Below are 20,075 nucleotides of genomic sequence, written 5' to 3'. Positions count from 1 at the left end.
TGAGACTGCAGCCCAAGCAATCCAGAGACTCGACTCCCAGAGGTCTGCTCAGCCCCCCTACAGCAGCACAGTGGGGCTTCGGGCAGTAGCCCCAGTCCCTCAGGTGCTATCAGGGGTCTGCTGGAGCAATTTGCCCATGGTGTTGGACTCCGGGGCACCAGCAGCAATGCCTTGTGAAGCAGCTAACATGTGACAGTTTCCTGCTCCTCATGCAGCTGAGCCCTTAGTGGAATCAAAGCCATGCCTGGCCCAGGGGCATTCCAGGTTGGAGCAGTCTGACTCCCTCCTTTCTGTCATGCACATAGCAGTCTCAAAGCTGAGCAAGGCCAAGGCTAAGGTCTTCCAACCCCCTGTCTCATGACTGGTGACCACCACCCCCTCTTGTCACTGCCTTCTCCTACCACCCGTCTTTGCTGGGATTCCTGCCAACTCTCAGAACTGTGTGGAGTTTCCCTGGGACCTTGTGGAGGCCATGACTTCACAAAAGAACTCACCTCTTAATTGTTTCCTGAGGAAGACGGGTCACCTGCACTGAGAATGAGGCAGTTTGACACAGATCACAGAATAAAATCGGTCTTTTGGAACGGCCAAAAAAAAAAAAAAAAAGATTGTGATGAAAAGAATTATTGATTGCCAAAATTTGACAGTCATAAAAAGGAGAGGCTCGGACATATACGAATAAGTTGCTATCTCAGAAAATGTGAAGGATGAAGATTATAATATAGTTAAAATGTGCATCATATTTTATAAAGAATTTAATAAGTATTGAACCCTAGAATAATATATACCCTATATATATATATCTGTAAAATACATTTGCATAACCCAAATACATACATGGCACTTTGCACAGATGTATGTGTATATTCAATAGTATATTTTATTCTATGACTTGAGTTGGCAAACTATAGCCTACAGGTTGGATGCCTATTTTTGAAAATACCGTTCTATTGGGACATAGCCATACTTGTTCATTTATGTCCTTTTGATGGCATTTTCCCATTACATGGCAGACTTCAGTAGTCCCAAGGGAGACAGTATGACCTACAAAAGTTAAAATATTTACCACACATTTATCTGGCCCTTTACTGAAAAAATTGTAAGGCATAGTTATGGTATCTATAAAACTCATGTCCAGTTTAAGGATTCCATACATGGAGTTCAGTTTAGCACTTCACTGTTGACAGAGCAAGGTGAAAGAAAGCCAGGCACTTGGTCAGGATTCGAATCTGAGCAGAGAGAGCAATCTTTATCTCTACTCCAGTTTTCTTCTTCTCTTTATAATTTTGTGTATTTTCTGCTTTATTGCTTCCTTTTCATTTTCATTATTTCATCATTCTTTTTCTAGCTTCACTTGTCATTTATCTCTGTACTAATTTCCATCCATTTCCCAAAAATATTTTTACAGTGGTAATTTTGGGGTTCATAGAAAAGCAGAACTTTTTTACATAACTCTCTTCACCTGTATCTACATGAGCAATTTCAAAGGCTTTTCACCTTAAATGAACTCAAAATAAACTGAATATGAATAGTTCTCTGGACAGTTTTCCTGACATTCATTGGATATTGTATAACAGTGAATGAAGTGGGAAGAATCATATTTGGTTCGACACACTTGTAATAAACTTTGGCTGTAACCCAGCTAAGTTCTCAGATACTGGGGGCCCAAAGAGAAATAAAATAAGGTTAAGATTTCACGTTGCTCTCTCTCTCTCATACATCTGGTATTTTCTTCTCAATACTTAGGATACTTTGCCCTTCATGTGTACAAGGGTGTATATTTTAACTGGACCTTGTACTAGACTGCAATCTCACGGAGACAGGGAGGATGTCCATTTAGCTAACTCCTTTATTCTCAGGGCCTGACATAGACTAGGTCCTCCGAGAATATTTATTGAATGACTTGAATGAATGACAGAGTGTCACTGAAACATTTTAATAATCGTACCTTGCCATCAAGGTTATGTAAATCTTAGATCATTCTGAACTAAGAAATTTTGTACTATTTTGAAATTTAGGAGGATCAAAGGGAAAACCGTATGTCAGATCTCTAGTTGGTCTTACTGGTGTAGCAGAACAAAATGAGATATTTATATCCAATCTGGGGGTATAAGAGACATGAACCTAGAAATCAACGCTTCCTGCAAACCAGTTTGTTTCTCTGCCACAGAATAGTTGTCACCCCCTTAGGTGTGCCTCTTAGTCCCCAGTGACTGACTTTGAGTCCAGCGAGGTCAGCTGGGTTAAACCCAGCCCAGGTTTGACCAGATCTATTTGAGCTGCTCTAATCTGCTTCTGAGCATTACCCGAGTCAGCTTAGTGGGACTCTATGTTGTTCTAGCAGCTGTTCTACTCTGTTCAGCATGGGTCCTTTAGGCATCTTGATAGGTTCTACAGAGATGATGACAATTAAGATCCTGTCCTTCCACAATGTACAAAGGGAGTAAAATTGAGACACTAACGCTAATAATGGGTTGTACGTGCAATAATAGTTATGCATCTGTTACAGGAGAGGCAGAGAGGAGAGTGTTTACGCCTGTGTTAGGGCATCGGAAAAGCCTTGTAGAGGAGGAAGCCCTAGGTTTGTGTTTCTAAAATCTAATCAGATTTTTTCAGATTCAGCCATAGTTAAAATGAGGAGACTGGGAGTGGATTCCTTCCAGATGGAAGGAATAAAAACAGTCGTGAAAGAATTAAAAAGTCTGCCACACTTTTCCTAACTAGACCACAGTGCTGGTTCTCCTTCCCAGATACCTATTCTTATAACTTGCCCAAATCTCATTCCCCTCTGGTGCCCTGTCTTAATATAGGGATTTTGTGTGCAGGGAAATGGGATTCTGCCCCTGAATATCAATCGGGTCTGAGGGTGGCCCTTAGACTTCTCCACTGCTGCCTGCAAGCCCTAGGTCCTGCTGCTAGAAGTCACTGGTCCCTGGTCCTCCATTTCTGCACCGACCTTTTCATTAGTAGACACCCATTGGCCCGCACCGTGATGTGTTTGTGGGTCTCAGATGGTGATCTCTGCCTCTGTCATAGATCAAGCTCTCTCAGAGCGGGGAGCCCCTGTGAAAGATTCAGGTGCAAGTGATTTACAAAGCAGCAACCCCAGGGGAAATGACTAAGAGAGGAAAGAGAAAAGAAAAGAGAAAGAAGCCAAGCACCACTGTGATTTCAGGCATGGCTTCCAGCTCAGCCTGAGGCTGCGGAGCTCTAGAGCATAAATTACATTTCAGAATTTGTCTCACCTTGAGACAAAGAAGCTAGAATTTTGGCTCTAATACTAATCAGTCTGGCTACAGGCCGCTGCCATAGTCTATGGGTGGACCTGCCCCACCACGCACTTCCAGGTGGGGTAAATGCAGTACTCACGGGTGAGCTGCAGAGGTCACACGGGGGATCTGGCTGTCAGCAGAATGGCAGTCAGAAGACGGGTGTGCTGGGTCAGAAGGCAGCGGGGTGAGGTGCAGTGTTCGCTGGGGACTCATACGGAGCCTCCCCTTGTTCCTGCCTCTGTTATCCAGTGGGTGCGAGGCTTGGGGTTTCCAGATCTCTTCAGACCTTTCCTTCCCGCCACAATTAGCTGCACTCCCTCCTCCACGCCCAGTAGCAACATAAAATGCTTACATTCCTGCAAAGATAGAGTTCCTCTGAGGACAGGAAAAAACCCTGAGGCTGTTCTTGCTATGGAGGGGGCTAGTAAAATCTCAGATGATCAGAGAGATTTGGGTTCATATCTAAGCATCATTCCCAGTTGAAAACAGAATAATTTGAAACTTTGGTAGGTACAAAAGACAGACAAGGTTGATGTTTGGATTTGAAAGTGCAGGCTGCTTCCTGATCAGGATCCAAAGGCAGAATCAAGTATTTCCAGGATGTTTTGCATTCAGATTTGTTTTGCTTCGCATTCAATTTCTTTTGATTAGAAGCTTTAGGCTTGCTACAATATAAAAGCAAGTGTAGGACATGGGTACAGAGCGTGAATAATTTTTTGCAACTTTACCAGAATATTTGAATATTTTAAACCGTGATTCTTACTTGTACTACATGATTAGCAATTAGAAGTGATTTGGAAAAAACATGTGCCTTTTCCTCTATTATTCCTATATGAGGATTATCATTAGAGTGATTTTCTTTCCTTTCTTCCCATTCTCTGAAATAAAATATTTAAAGAGCTCAAATTACAGGACTTATAAAGATGTACATTTGTACATCTCTTTTATGAGCCAGAGACAAATAATAATGATGTAATCATATGGTAAGAATTTGTTGAAATCAACAACTTTCAGGTCAAATTAGAGAGCCAGCTAGCATTTATGCAACCCACCACTTCCTGCTCCTAAATTACAGCAAATACAATTCATAATTACTAGTGTGACACGGTTACTGCTGTGAACCATATGGGTGAACTTGTACTTATTATTGTTTAAATATATTCTATCTTTATTTCTAGGAAAACTGCTAATCTATGTACTCTAAGTCTCACCTAATGAGACCATGCAATTATTCATTTTCATATCATTCTGGATATGTGAGCACTGGCTCTACCGGTTTCCATCATGCCATGTTTGTGATGACGTCATACTCCAATTTTCAAGATAATTTTGTTTATCACACCGGAATTGGCCGATGCCAGGAAAGGTTACATCTGTAAAGTCAACATCAAACACGATGGAGCCAAGTGGAGCCCAGATGATTTGTTTACATTGAACATTGATTTCCCTGTTTTGTTACAAATGGCAGTGGAAAAAACAATAGACTGTCTGAATGCAAAAAATCCCCAGATGACTCCTTGTGAAAGTGGGTCCTTGACATTCCTGCTATTCATCTGGTGATCCTGACATCCACACTGTTATCTTTGCCTCTGGAGTGAAGGTCATTCATGCCTTGACGCTCCGATGTTTCTTCAAACACAAAATAGTGGCAGATGAAAGGAAATGATGTGTGGAACTGGCATGGGGGGCAGCCGTATGCTATTTGTATCATTCCTAGGTATAGATTTGATAACATTGTGCAAATATGAAACAAAATTAGCATTTCCTTTTGTGCCCAACAAGTATTTGTGGCACTAGCATGAGGACAGTGCTGCTTTTTTGACATGTTATCTTTTTATATTTGTATAATAATTGAAAAAAACAAGATGACAAATCAAACATTTTATTACTTACCTTGGTCAATTGGCAGTTTTAAAACCTTACTTGAGACAGTAGAGCATGAGTAAGTTGGCAGTCTTTTAAGAAATGTCTGTAAAGTTTGATTTCATAATCTTATTGGAATCACCATTCATAGTTGAGTCCACCAAGGGGTACTGGACGTAGGTGGCCTGTAACGTAAAGAAACAATCTTTTAATAAGGTTCTACTGAAAGGATGGATCTTCATTTGGCCTTTTATATAAAAAGTTACAAAAGAAAAGGAGTGATGCCTTTTCCCAGTACTCTGAGCAATGTATCAAGATTGAAATTGTACGATATTGCACAAAATCTCAGGGGAATTGTCTTCTTTTTGGTAAACTCCAAACTCCAAATGTGGTAACTGGTGGTTTTTTGTTTTTTTGTTTTTTTAAGCAGTTGTTATGGGTATGAGGCTGGACACTGACTTACTAATCCATTTTCTTATTGAAGGTATTTGTTTTACATATGCATCTGAACACGTGATGTGTTCTAGAAAGTGTTCATTGATAATACTTAGAGAACAAAAATGTGAATGTAATTTCCCCTTATGTGGTGTGTGGAAGTGAGTGATCAAGACCGGACTTCCCCCCGCAGTCACAATGGTAGTCAGCTCCATGTGAGGCTGCGGGGACGCAGTCACAGATGGACTTCCCTAGGCTGCTTCAGAATCTCCCCAGAGGCAGCTACCTTGGAAAGTGTTTACAGCACAGCTGTTCTAACAGCCAATTCATCCAGAATTCCTGTTGGCTTCACCTCCAAAACGTATCCAGAACCTGACAACTTGTTACCATTCTGCCACCATCTTCCAGGACACTGTACCTCTTACTTGGATGGTTGTCTGGTCTCCTAAATGGTGTTCCTGCCTCTATACTTCTTGTGCAAAGTTCATTCTCAACATGAGAGCAAGAGTCATCCTCTGATGACCTGACTCAGATGATGTTGCTCCTCTGGTAACCCTGCCGCCCACACCCCCCAGAATGAATGCTGGCGTTATTGCTACAGCCCCCCCAGGCCACAGGTCCTGCTTGCCTCTCCCAGGACACCTCCTCCACCTGCTGTCCAGGAACCCCCCCTCTCTAGCTCTCCACGCCTCTTCACCAGCCTGTGGGCCTCCTCCCCCCTCTTGCTGCCTCAGAGCCATTTCCTCTGTCTGGGAGACTCTCCCTCCAGACATCTGCATGGTCCACTCCCTCACTGCTTTCAGTTCTCTGCTCAAACGTTTCAACTGGACGTTCTCAGTGAGGCAGCCTCTTACCTCCCTGTCTTCCCCTTCTTCCCCAGGCCATTCCCAACTCCTTTAACCTTCTCTTTCTTTCCCCCGGTAGCTCTGATTTATTAATATTTTTATCTCTCTCCCTTCTGCCTCCACTAGAACGTGAGCTTCACAAAGACCGGGATTTTGACTGTTTTGTTCAATGGTGCACCCTCGGGGCCTAGCTCATTGTAGATACCCAGTGGATATTTGTTTAATATACAAATGGACGAGTTAACCCATTGCTATTTTATGACAGTGGCAGAAAAGAATGTTTGGGTTACTCTAACACAGACTGTTTATCTTATGCTGACATGTGCTGGCATCTTTGAGAGGCTGAGGATAAATAGCTCTGTCCTGCCTAATCCAGGTCTAAACCCACTGTCAAATAAAGCTAAATCTCAGCAGACAGAGGAGAAAACGTCACTTTCATACTGAAAGGACTAGTTGAAAGAACATTCTGTGTCTACAGACAAGTTTGTTTTCTAATACTGAACTTCCCAAATAGATACGTGTGTGGACAGGTATATCTGTGCATCACAGCAGATCTCTCCCAACAGAAGCAGAAGGACCAGCGCAGAATTCCCACTCTCAGGAATAAGGAAAGAGGAAGGGGCTGGGCGATCCATGGCATTTCAACCTGCATGTGTGTAGTCAGCGATGGCACGTTTTCCTTCTGGGAGGTGGGGGAGGTGCAGCAGTTTGATGGGATAGAGGAGTATGTGGTCAGATGTGAGGCAGGGCCAGTGGTGTTTCTCCAATGAATGTCCCATTGTATAGAGGACAACCTGGGCTGAGGACAAAGCATTGTCCCCTAATGATATTGATGTTATTCTTCTCTTGAAATTTCTTCCTTTTGGTTGAAAGTAATACATCTCAGGTATATAGAATTATTACCTTCACTGTCAGCAAACCCACAGAGGTGAAAAGTCAGCCTGCTGGGTTGAAATGGAAAGAACTGCTCCAAATATAAATCTGGTCCTAGCCTATCAGCAGTCAGGGAAGAGTTAGGTGAAGGGCATGCTTTTAGAATGGAAATGCTCCAATGGCCCCTCAACTCTAGGAATATTGCAAATGTCTTCAAATCACAGGCCATTCCTTGGGTTTTCCTCAAGATAATGAGAGGCATATCATAAAGAGAGCATAGATACGTTTGAGTGTTTATTACATGCCAAGCACTGAGGATACAAAAGTACACAAAGTAAATATAGTCCTTGCCCTCATGGCACCTACTGGGGAAGAAGTGCGAGTGAGTTAGGAGTGAAAACAGAGTATCGGCAGCACCGGACAGGTGCACGGATGGGCTGAACGTGGATGTGGAAACCAGGGACTCCCTTCTTATCTAATATTTACAAACTGCTTCTTAGGATCCAGGCACAGGGAAACTAAGTGCAAAAGATACGAAATTGCTAAATGTTTTTGTCTCCTAAAATCCACAGAATTTAAAATAGGAGAGCTAGAAATAACAGACAATTAAAATACAAGATAACATGTGTTGTGTCTTAGCCTATATGTAGAGCTAAATGGACCCAGAGAAGGAAAATTGAATTCAGGTTTCAAGTAGACTTCTTGGAGAGGCAAGCTTAAGCAACATAAGAGAAACAGCTGAGGAAAGTGGGTTGGAAGGCAGAGTTGAGATGCCACCCAGAATGTATTGGAGTGAGTGATGAGATGGAGAGATGGACGGAGAGAGTGAGGAGTAGGGGGATAAAGTGATCCACTTCTGCACCTGTTTATTTAGGGGAAAAGGAGTAACAACTAGGAAGGGGGAAAGGTGGGAGCCCAGATTTTTCCGTAGTGAATGGAGTGCCTCAGATTTAAAAATCTCAGTGCATCTAATCAGTAAAACAAGCAAGAGACAAATCACACACGTGCCTAAGAGGCTGAAATGAAACCGCAAAACAATGAGGAAAAACTAAAAACCGAAAACCTAAGTAGAGAGGAAATATAGGTTACGTACAGGAGCATAACAACTGAAATAGCAACCGAGTTCTCATGAGTGACAATACATGCTAGAAAACGCTAGACTCTTTCCTGCCAGGAGCGCGGCAAGAAGCTGCCAGTGTGGCATTCTCCTCTCATGGAAGATATTCAAAAGTGGGAAGGAAATAAAACCACGTCTAGACTTAAAAGCACTAAGTGTTTTTTATTCACGGACTCTTCTTGACGAAAGCCCTCTAAAGGACAAAATCCAACACAAAGAGAAGAAAAGAGGGGTGCAAAGATCACAGCCATCAAAGCAGCAGGACCAGCTGGAGCCCTGGTGTGGCCGAAGCCACGGGGGAAGGGAGTGGTCAGCCCGGGCCCAGGACCTGGCTGCTCTGGTTCTCTGTGAGGAACTTGGGCTTTCCGTGAAGCTTTTCAGAGAACGACTGAAGGGTCTTAGGCTGGTGAGATCACTCTGGCTGAGGGTAAAGAACGTATCGATGTCACAGACGCCAGTTAGATGCTGTGGTGTAATTTAGATGAGAAATGATTAGGGCCTAGAGGAAGAAGGAAAGTGGTCAGATTCTGAACGCGGTAACGGAGCTGGTGGTCAGGGCTCAGGAAGTGGTTCAACCGGGGAGGAAGAGAGGAAGCATCAAGCATGCAGTTGTGTCACTAGGGCAGCTTCAGTGGAGTCCAATTGCAGTGACAGCAGGAATCGGGGGTCAGAGAGTGGGAACATCGATACCCTCTGTGAGATTTCATCTGTGGGGGTGGTCAGACTGAGAGTGGCAGGCAGAGGAAGACTGAAGAAAGATCTTCCAGTGGGAGACTCATTAACAAGTTTAAATACTAACGGGAGAAAAATAACTGGGACTAAAGTGGAAGATACAGAGAGAGGATCAGAGATATCTGATAGAAAAAGGGCAAGGGAAGGAATAGGAGGCAGAGAACCTTCTAGACAAGGGAAGCTAGAGAAAGAAGCATGCCATGGTTTGAATGGTGCCTGCAAAGTTCACTGTTAGAAACTTAATCTCCAACACAGCAGTGTTGAGAGGTGGGGCCCTAAGAAGCAATTAGGCTCATCCCTCTTAATGGAATCAACCTGCTATTGTGAGAGTGGGTTAATTATCACGGGCGAAGGTTGTTGATGAAAGGACAAGTTCAGCTCCCTTCTCACCCTCCCTTTGCTCTCTGCCGCCTACCCTGGGATGGTGCAGCAAGAGGTTCCCACACAATGCAAGCCCCTGAGCCTTGGATTTCCCAGCCTCCAGAACTGTAAGCAATAAATCTCTTTTTTTAAATGATTTTTTTTTTTTGAGACAGAGTCTCAGTATATCACCCTGGGTAGAGTGTGATGGCATCACAGCTCGCCGCAACCTCAAACTCTTGGACTCAAGCAATTCTCTTGCCTCAGCCTCCCAAGTAGCTGGGACTACAGGCACCTGCCACAACACCTGGCTATTTTGTTGCTGCAGTTGTTATTGTTTAGCTGGCCCAGACTGGGTTCAAAACTGCCAGCCTGGGTGCATGTGGCCAGTGCTGTAACTACTGTGCTGTAGGTGCCAAGCCTAAATTAAAATTTTTAATAAATTCTCTTATAGCAGCGTGAAACAGACTAAGGCAGGGGAGATGAAAGAAACCCACAGCTCCTGGCTCCTTGGTAAGTAGCACCATGACTGGCACACAGCAGTGACGAATAAATGCTGAATGAGTTAATGAGTCAGGGCATGAAAGGATGGATTAATGATGGGCACTTCAGGCAGGCTCCAGAACTCAGTATCACTCTGGAAAGGCCATCCTGCTCTCAAGTTAGGCGTGGCAGACCTCTAGTGGCCAAAAAGAAAATTCGGCAATCTAATGGCTGAGAATGGAATTTGTGGATGACAGTTTGAGTAAATTTACTTGCAAAAGAATAAACACACGAAAGCGTTACTTTGCAAGATCCTATCATACCTAATCTTTGCCGTGCTCAGTTTCTTATAAATAGGGCTTAATGGAATATGCATTATGAGTTCACTTTTATAATTAACTACTTAGAGGAAATGGCTTATGGAAATGAAGCCCGTAATCTTTTAATTATGATGAAAACTTCTTTTTAATACGTACAGGAGGGGAATAATTACTCCTATGTGGAGTTTCATGCTGCAAACTGCATACAGTCAAAGTACCTGTTCATTCTCTGATAGTAGAAGGGGAAAGAGACGAATACGAACAAATTAACCCTTGACTTCAGAAACCCTAACTATGATGAAAAGGGGGTAGTTAAAGTGACACCAGAAATAAGGAATTTAAAGAATTAAGTAAAAATTTTTAAAAATCAATAATGTCTGAACGAATGTCAAATAACTGGGAGGAAGGTCAAGGAGGAATTATTTGTTGAGGCAAACTATAATTCTCTAGCCTGAGTGTTTTCTAATAGAGATCAAGTTGAATTGATATCTATCTCAAACATCAAAGAAAATGTTTGGCACCTGTGCCAAGTTAAGTAAGCCGCGTAGGTCTACAGTTTGTGAATCAGGAAGATAGTTTAGGTGACTTCTTAGGGCTGCTTCTGTTTTTCCACTGTTATGCTTTTTCTTTTTTTTTCTCTTAATAATGTTTTTATTAAATCATAACTGTACATTAATGCATGTATGGGGTACCATGTGTTAATTTTATATACAATTTGGAATGCTTACATCAAACTGGTTAACATAGCCTTCACCTCACTTACTTAATTATTGTGTTAAGACATTTATACTCTTAAGATTTGACATGTACCCTTGCAATATGCACCATAGGTGAGATCCCAGCAGGTACCCTCCCTCCACCGGGTCTCCACCCTCCCAGTTATGGGTTTTTTTAAAACAATGTACAGTGTCTTTGGTAGAGGGAGGAAACAGAATTATTTGTCAGAATTGTGGGTAGCTGGTGAGGGGGAGGATAAGAGAGTAAGGAATTTAAAAGGGTTGAAGAAATTACCACCTTTACCCTGAATTAGCAGAACTAAAACAAGCTCAGTTCTTTGGACTTTCTTGTTTGATTCTAAATTTTTTCAATATTCAATTCAATATTGCTGTATTTGAGAATAACATTTAATAAACACTATTAAAAAGTCATAATAATTCTTCAAACTGTTTTGTTTTCTTTAGATTGTTTTAAGGTGCCAATTTGTATCCTGCATCAGCCCTGATCTGCCAGAGTCTTAGTCACTAGGCATCATCGTATGCTTAAATGACCACAAAAATAGTAAGTAAATGTTTTGGCTCTGATAGAAATGTAAGCAGGAGTTGGAGAGAAAGTGATAAAGAAATACATAGACAACCATAATAAAAAAGACTCTTAAAGGTACCGGTTGTGGCTCAGCGCTTGTGGCTCAAGTGGCCAAGGTGCCAGCCACATACACCTAAGGTGGCAGGTTCGAATCTAGCCCGGCCCCGCCAAACAACAATGACGGCTGCAACCAAAAAATTAGCCAGGTGTTGTGGCGGGCACCTGAGGTTCCAGCTACTTGGGAGGCTGAGGCAGGAGACTCGCTTGAGCCCAGGAGTTGGAGGTTGCTGTGAGCTGTGATGCCACAGCACTCTACCCAGGAGGACAGCTTGAGGTACTGTCTCAAAAAAAAAAAAAAAAAATTACAGGTCATACACAGAAAAAAATGAGTGCTGATCTCTGGATTTTTTAATAGGTGATTTTATTCTGCTCGTCTACTGTATGTGTGTCTGAAGGTCTCATGCGTTGTATTTGTCATTTTCTAAATGTTATTTTAAAGGGTTCAGCATCTCTTGATAACTATAAATAGATTCATGGCCGCTACAGAGGCAGCTGTGTTTCTGGGGACAAGTTCGGCTGCACCCTTGATATTCTGAGAGCTGCCCAGAGCCATTTCACCTGCAACTCTAGGCACATTATGAAAATTTTCCTGACCAGTGTGGTGATGTCAGCTATTGTTTAATCATCTGTTACCTTTAGGGGAAAGCTAGAGAAAGTAGGAAATGGTAGAAGACAGCTATTGATTAGATCAAGAGTTCACAGGGAGTAGCTACCAGTACCGGGAACAAGGAAGGCAGGAGGAATTTGGGGAAAGTCGCGTATTTAATTGGCAGGTTTTCAGCCTTGGGAAAGTCAGACTTTCAAACACATGTGTGTTTCACTGTGTGAACATATTCGTGTCTAGATACAGGCCTGTCCCGGTCCTGTGTCTCAGGAATGCCATTTATTCTGCAGCACAGAGTTCCCTGGGCTTGCGAGGCAAACTGCACATTTCCCCGGAGCTCTCGTCTTTTCCTGCATTCCTCCTTTCCTTCCTTTCTCCCTCCCTTTCTTCTCTTTTTGTGCCTTAATGATTAGATGTTGTTCCCTAAATAAGTGAAGATACTGAGTTCAGATCTGTAAATGCCTGACAGGTGATATCTTTATGTTTTCATTTAGCAAACACTTATTTATTCATCTAACAAATATTTTTTATTCATCTAGAAAATACTTATTTGCTAATATGTGTCAAAATATAATTGCTATTGAGAGAATCTCTTTGCATAGCAAAGAGTAATTAATGAAAGAAAGAAAATCCCAGACATAGTCTCTACCTTTAGTGAGGTTACCATCTAGTGGAGGGGACAGAGAGTAAACAAATAATCACCCCAAATAATTTTTATTACAAGTTGGGATGAATGCTGTAACAGAACAGCAGAAGCATATGTGTGAGAATGGGGGTTCCAAAAAGCACCCCAAAGATGTGACCTTTTTCCTGAGACCTAAAGCAGTGGTTTTGAACTTGGACAATTTGACAATGCCTGGGGATATTTGGGGTTGTAACAACTGGTGGGGGGAGGGGATTGAAATTTGCTGGTCTTGTAATGTGACAGTGATGTGTGTAGATAACAGGGATATTTTTGAAATAGTGTTATCTATTTTTATTCTTCATAAATTTTATGAATATTTGTTCCCTACATCTGAATCATCAATTATTATAATGTACATGAATTTCATTGTTCTTGGTATCCTCACCCATTGACTAGGCTTCAATTGTTTCCGGGTCAGAGTAGGGAGCATTAAACATAGAGCTGTCACATGGCTTAGCTTTGAATGTCAAATTAGGCACGTTTTGAGCACTCAGTGAAACAATTGCCTTGGATATGAGCCTTTTTAAAGAAGTTTTTCTTGAGATTCTAGAACTTTCCTTTCATCAAAACAGCTACATAGGACTCGTGTCATAGTGTTGTAATTAATGATACAGTCAGGAAACTGATAGAACGTTATGAAGTCCCTTTGGACAGGAAGCTGTAGGAAATGCTTCTGCTGCTGAGAAAAAGGAATCAAGGGCAGGGAGGAGAAAAGCGGGGCAAAGCAACCCCATTTGGGTGGCCCTGCTTTGCCCTGGGCAGCGCTGGGGAGGGCATGGGAAGCACTAGTTCATTGGCGGGGCGTCCCAGCGGGTGAGCCCAGAGGTCAGAGGCTGCTTCTGGGCTTCCCAGGGGTGGCAGGAAAAGGATGCAGATCTCTCGGAGGGACACTAGGTGGCAGAGCGCCGCAGACCCCGGGCTTTCACAGGGAGGGCGCGAACCGCGGCGGGAGGCGCTCTGGTTTGCGGGCTTGAAGAATGCTGGGACCAGAGGCCAAGTGACCCTGGGACCAGAGCTGCCTCACTGACCGCCCCAACTGGAGCCCGGGGCAGGCCTCAGTGCGTCGTCAGCGCCCCGGAGGGCCGAGTCTGCGGGCAGGACGTGGGCCGGGGACACCGCCTGCAGCCCTAGTCCACCGCACACCTGCCGCCCTGCCCCGCGAGGCGCTCACCCGCCCGGGACCTCAGATCACCCTGGCTAAAGGGTGGCGGAGAGGGGTGAACTTTGAAACCCTGAGCACTTACTAGGGAAACGTTTATTAACCAGGAAAAGGCTTTTTAAAGTAGAAAAGGCTGAGTTGTTTACTGGCAATCCTGGGCTTGCAGGTAAGATAAGGTCAGGGAAAAATAAAGAAAAATGTGTTGGGTGTGTACTTTGTGGCCGTTTCACAAGTAGTAAGTAAATTTATACACCATTGTTTTTGAAAGCTGCTGTAGGATTCCCAAGGAGCCAGGGACAGCAGCTGGGGAAACACAGGGCCCTGCACTGGAACCGACTTCGTGTGCTAACGCAGAGGGCGCCAAAATGGATACACATTTTAAGAAGGGGGGAAAATATCTGTATTAAAATTGTAATACTCCTGTCACATTTTTCTTCTGCAATTACAAGAGGTGCTCAAATGTGACTTGTATTCATCTTTTGATATCTGTATATATTGACATATTGAGGACGACAATTGTAATGCAGTTTTTATTATAAAGGGAAAAACTGTATTAAAATTGCAATACTCTATATAGACTGATAATGTTTGTTGTATATTGTATTGTGTAACTCTTGTAATGTCACACAATACGTAATAGTCGAGTCATATTACAATTTTAATACCGTTTTTTCCTTGCCTAAATTGTGTATAATTTTTTTGGCACCCTCTGTATTTGCCGGAGGTACAACACATAATATCAAGAATTTTGAGGGTAAGGCTGGCGTTTATTTTGGGCACTATAACTCTAAACAGGATGACCTTGTCATGACACTTACTTCTAAAGGATTTTAGAGAAAAGGCCGGTGCATTATTAATTGATGGGACGTAATGGAAGGGCAGGCGGTATTGTGCACCTGTTAGCAGTGCTGACCCCAGGCACACATTGCTTGGGTTTGGCTTAGCTCTGCCACTTTCTGTCTCTGCAGACTTGGCATATTACTTAACCTCTCTGTGTAAGGAGTAAGTTTAGTTTTCATATGAAGAATAAGGCTAAGAGTGGCTGCCTTATAGAATTAATATATATAAATCACCCGGCACAGAATAGGCCTAGTAAATGCTGGTTCTCATTATCATTCGTAGCAGCAGTAGAAGTAGTCACAATAATAGAAGTAATCACAATAATAGCAGCAGTAACAGTGGAAGAAGCAGTTATAATTACCCAAAGGAAAATGAAAGTAAATGCTTCTGGGAATTACTCAAAGGAGAAATTTTTTTCCAGTTAAAAGATCAAGAGAGATTTTGAGGAAGGTGATGTTGGATTGGGGCCTTGAACAAACATGTACTGTTCTATCCTCCCAATGATACTGGGCTGATTAGAAAAAGTAAGTATATGAGACATTTCAGGGAATGTTATAACCTGACCAAAAAAGAGACAGAAAATTCTGGGTATGGGCAAAAAGCAAAGAAGGTCAGCAGAGGGCAGTTGTTTTTTTATTGACATTCTGGCATGGAGGGTGCGTATTTTCATCGATGTGTGTTTTCTCTTTTCTCTGTTCCATAGACTGCTAATGTAATAAAGAAAAAGAAATACCTGTTCCCAGCATTCACCAGGACAGGCTCATTTTCTCCTGAAATCAGCCTTTGATAATATGGTAGACTCTATGCGGCAAGGTCAGCTCCAGAGCCTGGTTCACTATGTTTTAGAATTGGCCAGCAAAGAGGGGAATCAGAGGGAGAAGGGGGAAGCAAATTTTAGGTCCAGAGTCTGGAAGACCTTAACTAAGAGTTTCAGAAATTTTGTTATTAAGGAAAAAAAAAAAGAAATTGCGAAGATGTGGAATCAACACAAATGCCCATCAATTCATGAGTGGATTAACACAGATTAGTATCTGTATACTGTGGAATACTGCACAGCCATGAAAAAGGATGAAGTAAGGCCCTTTGCAACAATTTGAATGGAACTGGAGACCATTATCCTAAGTGCGGTATCTAAAGAATGAAAAAACAAGCACCACATGTACTCTCTACTAAATTGGAACTAACCAATGAACACACATATTCAGAGAAGGAAGTAAAACACAGTGGCAATCAAGTAGGGGGAAGAGGAAAGAAGAGAAGAGGGGATGAGTGAAAATCTGCTACAATGAACAGTGTTATGGTGCTATCTGGATGATGGGCACATTTATAACGCTGACTCAAGCATAACAAAATTGATTCCTATAACCAAAAATATTTGCACCCCTATAATATTTTTAAATTAAAAAAAAATTCAGCTGTGTTTGTATCTATATATGCCCATTCTCACAATGAATGAAGAATGAATCAATGTGAAAAAAATTGAAGTAACAGCTTCCAGGATCTTTTTATACTCTGTTCCACACTGATATGCTTTGGATGTTTGGCCCCTCCAAATCTTATGGTGAAATTTGATCTGCAGTGTTGAATGTGTGGCCTGGCGGAAGGTGTTTGGGTTATGAGAGTGGATTCCTCATGAAGGGCTTGGGACCCTCCCTGCAATAATGAGCGAGTTCTCACTCCCACGGGAGAGCTGTTCAGTGCCACCTCTTCCCTCGCTTGCTCCTTCTCTCACCATGGGATGCCCTTGTTCTCCTCACCTTCTGCTTTGAGCGGAAGCTTCCAGAAGCCCTCACCAGAAGCAGATGCAGGCACCATGTTCCTAGCACAGCCTGCAGAACTATGAGGTTAATAAACCTCTTTCCTTTATAAATTCCTCAGCCTCAGGTATTCCTTTATAGCAATACACACATATGCCTCTGTCAGAAACCCTCTGCTCTTCGAATATACTTTTCAAGGGTGTACTTCGTAGGCATTTGTGTAAATATTTTGACTCTCCCAGGAATAATTATATGTTAAATTTCTTTTCTGATATTATGTGTCCAATATTAAATGAAATTCACTTGAAAATAGAAGAATAGGGAAATCTTAGAAAGAATTTCCAGGGACTCTTAGTAATTCTTGGCAGGCTACCCATTATACTGTGCCGTATATTAATATTTAGATACCTTTTCTCTACTTCCTATAAATTACCCTTTGTACAAGGTTTAGTGGTATAACATTTAATTTAATTTTCATTTGTAGATGTAGGATTTTTTTGATTAAAGATAAATTTTAATTTTTAAATATGTATTTCAGATATTAAAAATAACCATTTTTCTTATAAAAAGTAATGTGTGTGTTCATGTATTTAACATGGGGAGAAATAAAATACAGTAAAATAAAAAATTAAAAGTCATCCAGTAACTCATCACCAAGGGAAAATTAAAAGTCATCCAGTAACTCATCACCAAGGGACACTAACATTTTGGAGCATGTCCTCCTTACCTTTTCTTTCTTTTTTTTTTTTTTAATTGTATCACATGGTGTATAGTTTGAATAATGTCCTCCCTAAGATATCCACATATAATCTCATAACTGTGTTACTTTATATTGCAAAAGGAATTTTGCAGATGTGATTAACAGGAGGAGATTATTTTGCATTTGGCTGGGAGTCAGGAGTAGTCTGGCATCCGAGGCCAGATGTCAGAGGTGACAGAGGGGGCAGCAATTAGCCTGAGTGAGCTCCTTAGAAACATTCTAAGTAGCAAGAGATTTAGATAAAATCACTTTTCATCACAAGAGTGAGAAAAGGATGGGGGAAAGTTCCAGAATCAGAAGCCCGTGCTAAATGCTTCTGATGCTTTCTCTCAGTTTATTCACCTCTTGGATTTCCCAGTTAGCCCCATTACAGCCGCAGAGCGTGAGGGGTCTGCCTACAATATTGCAGGGTTGACCTGGGAAACAGCATTGCTTCTCTAAAGCCCTAATGGACTGTATATCCAGACAGTCATCACAGAAAACTGGGGGGTGGGTTCTTTCCACTTGTAATAAAATAAATTTCTTTGCAGCAAAAGTTTCATAAGTAATGAAATCATGCAACAGAACAGCATATTTCTTATCCAAGCTTACAGCTAGATGAGGATCAGAGTCTTTGAAAAACAGCTTCCATTTCCTCTTCTCCCAAATAGCAGGGCCCAGAACATTCCTTCTGATGCTTTCTGTGTTGACTGCTCTGACTTCAATGAAGGAGGAGTTCATGGGATTCTGTCCCTACTGGACTTCCATCTCCACCTTGGAAAAAAGAGATCTTGATGGGTTGTAATCTTGAAGACAAGTTCCAGCCATCAGAATGTCCTTGGTGCTGAGTCTCTATCCCCCTGCTTTGTTTGTCCCCTGAGTGCTGTGCATCTCAAATTATGAATCCTAGACCAGCAGCAGCATCACCAGGAAACTTGTTAAAATTGTTAAAATTGTTGTTAACAATGCATTCTGGATTTCACCAGGGAAGATGGTGGACTAGAAGCAGACCACATGGGCTGCTGTCAAGGAGATGATCAAAAGTCGCTGGTGGATGCCTACCCACAGATGGCTCTGCCGGAAAGAACATTGTAAAACTCCAGAGAAGCATCATGGGACATTCAGAAGGAAGGAGAAGGTGACAAGGAGATTCACTTGGCAAGATCAAAGAGATCCGTGGGGAGGCATCCACATGCGGGGAAGACCCAGAGAGTAAGATCCTAGGGCCCTGTGCTTGAGGGAATTATAGCCCAAACTTTGAGGGGGCTCCCTCCACTACTGCAGACCCCTGGACTGATCAGAGAGCAGCTGAGAGTCTGTGCAGAGACAGTGCCCTAGGGAGCAGGTGTGCAGGGATCTGGTGGTGGCCCATCCTGGGTTTCTGCAGCTGATGACATCCTGAGCTGTCAGGTGCATGGTGCAAGGTCTGTATGGACTTGACTTTGTAGCAGTCGCCTTCACATCACATCTTTTGGGCTGGAAGGGAGAGGGCAGGATAGGTGCTCCCCAAGCCATGCCCTGTGACTGAGAGCCAAGTGCCTCTTCCCCCCTCCACACCGGAACAGGATCTGAGCAAAGAAGTCACCTCAGGCACCACAGGCACCACCTGAGAAACCCTGGGTAACTGCCTCAGTGGGATCTGAGGGTGGTGGTGAATCCTGGCCATCCAGCAGCCCTGGCCCACCTCCATGGGCACTGAGCCACTGGAACTGATTCAAGCTCATGTGACTTGGTATCTACAGTCTCCATGCTACTGGGACCGCCCCTGCTTGAGTGGCTAAGCTTTTATGGTCTCCAATTCTAGCTCTGAGGCTCCTTCTGTGCCTGGGCTTGAGGCTTCACACCCAGGGTTCCAGAGCTGATGCAGGAAGCAGGATGGTGACCCCGAGACTTCAGTGTTGCATGTAGACTCCAAGACCCCACCCCTGAGTCTCAACAACTACCACCTCGCCTGAGGAACTGGCCCCAGGTCCAACATGCCAGCAGAGACCCGTCCAGCCTCAAGCTGCCATTGCGCTGGATATGATAAGAGCAATCGCCCAGAACTCAGACACCCATGACAACAGCATAGATACCCTCACCTTACTGAGCTGCTCCTGCCACTTCTGTGGGGAGACCCTGGGCAAAGCAGCCCCCCACAATGCCAGGTTCTGGGGAGAGGGCCCCAATACGAACTTCCAACAATGATCTGGGGTAAAACCTACTGTCCTGACAAAGACCACAAAGCCCTGACCTAACTTTGACAATCACAGGAAACAAGTCACAAACGGAACAGCCACACTGTGGGCTGCTGTGTGCCACCACTCCCTCGCAGGATAAAACTTCGAGAGCAGGCCACAAAAGCACCATATAGGGACCCCCCATCTTCTGACTCAGCAGGAGCAGTGCCAGAAAACGAGAAGAGGTGCCCTGAACACCTGTTAGGCCTTATCTGAGAAGAGGATTCAGAAGAGAAGAAATCAGCAAAAGAAGCCCAGTAACCTAAAAAAACAAATACTTTGATAGCCCCCACCTCCCGGGGCAGTGCACCCTATTCAGGTGATGGGCACTCTAACAGCCTTACTTAAGCATCATAAAAACCATCCACATAACAAAAATATTTGTATCCTCTTAATACTTTAAAATTTAA

General features: G+C 43.0%; 1 pseudogene; it reads left to right on the top strand.

The window, feature by feature from the left end:
- Nucleotides 1-18,541, top strand: part of LOC100956278 — a 20,060-nt pseudogene extending 1,519 nt beyond the window's left edge.
- Nucleotides 18,542-20,075: the final 1,534 nt, after the last annotated feature.

The sequence above is a fragment of the Otolemur garnettii genome, unplaced genomic scaffold (assembly GCF_000181295.1).
Source record: "Otolemur garnettii isolate 467f Iridium unplaced genomic scaffold, OtoGar3 scaffold00039, whole genome shotgun sequence".
In the NCBI taxonomy this organism is placed as follows: domain Eukaryota; kingdom Metazoa; phylum Chordata; class Mammalia; order Primates; family Galagidae; genus Otolemur; species Otolemur garnettii.
The sequence above is the reverse complement of the archived record's forward strand: the minus strand, read 5'-3'. Positions and strand labels throughout refer to the sequence as shown.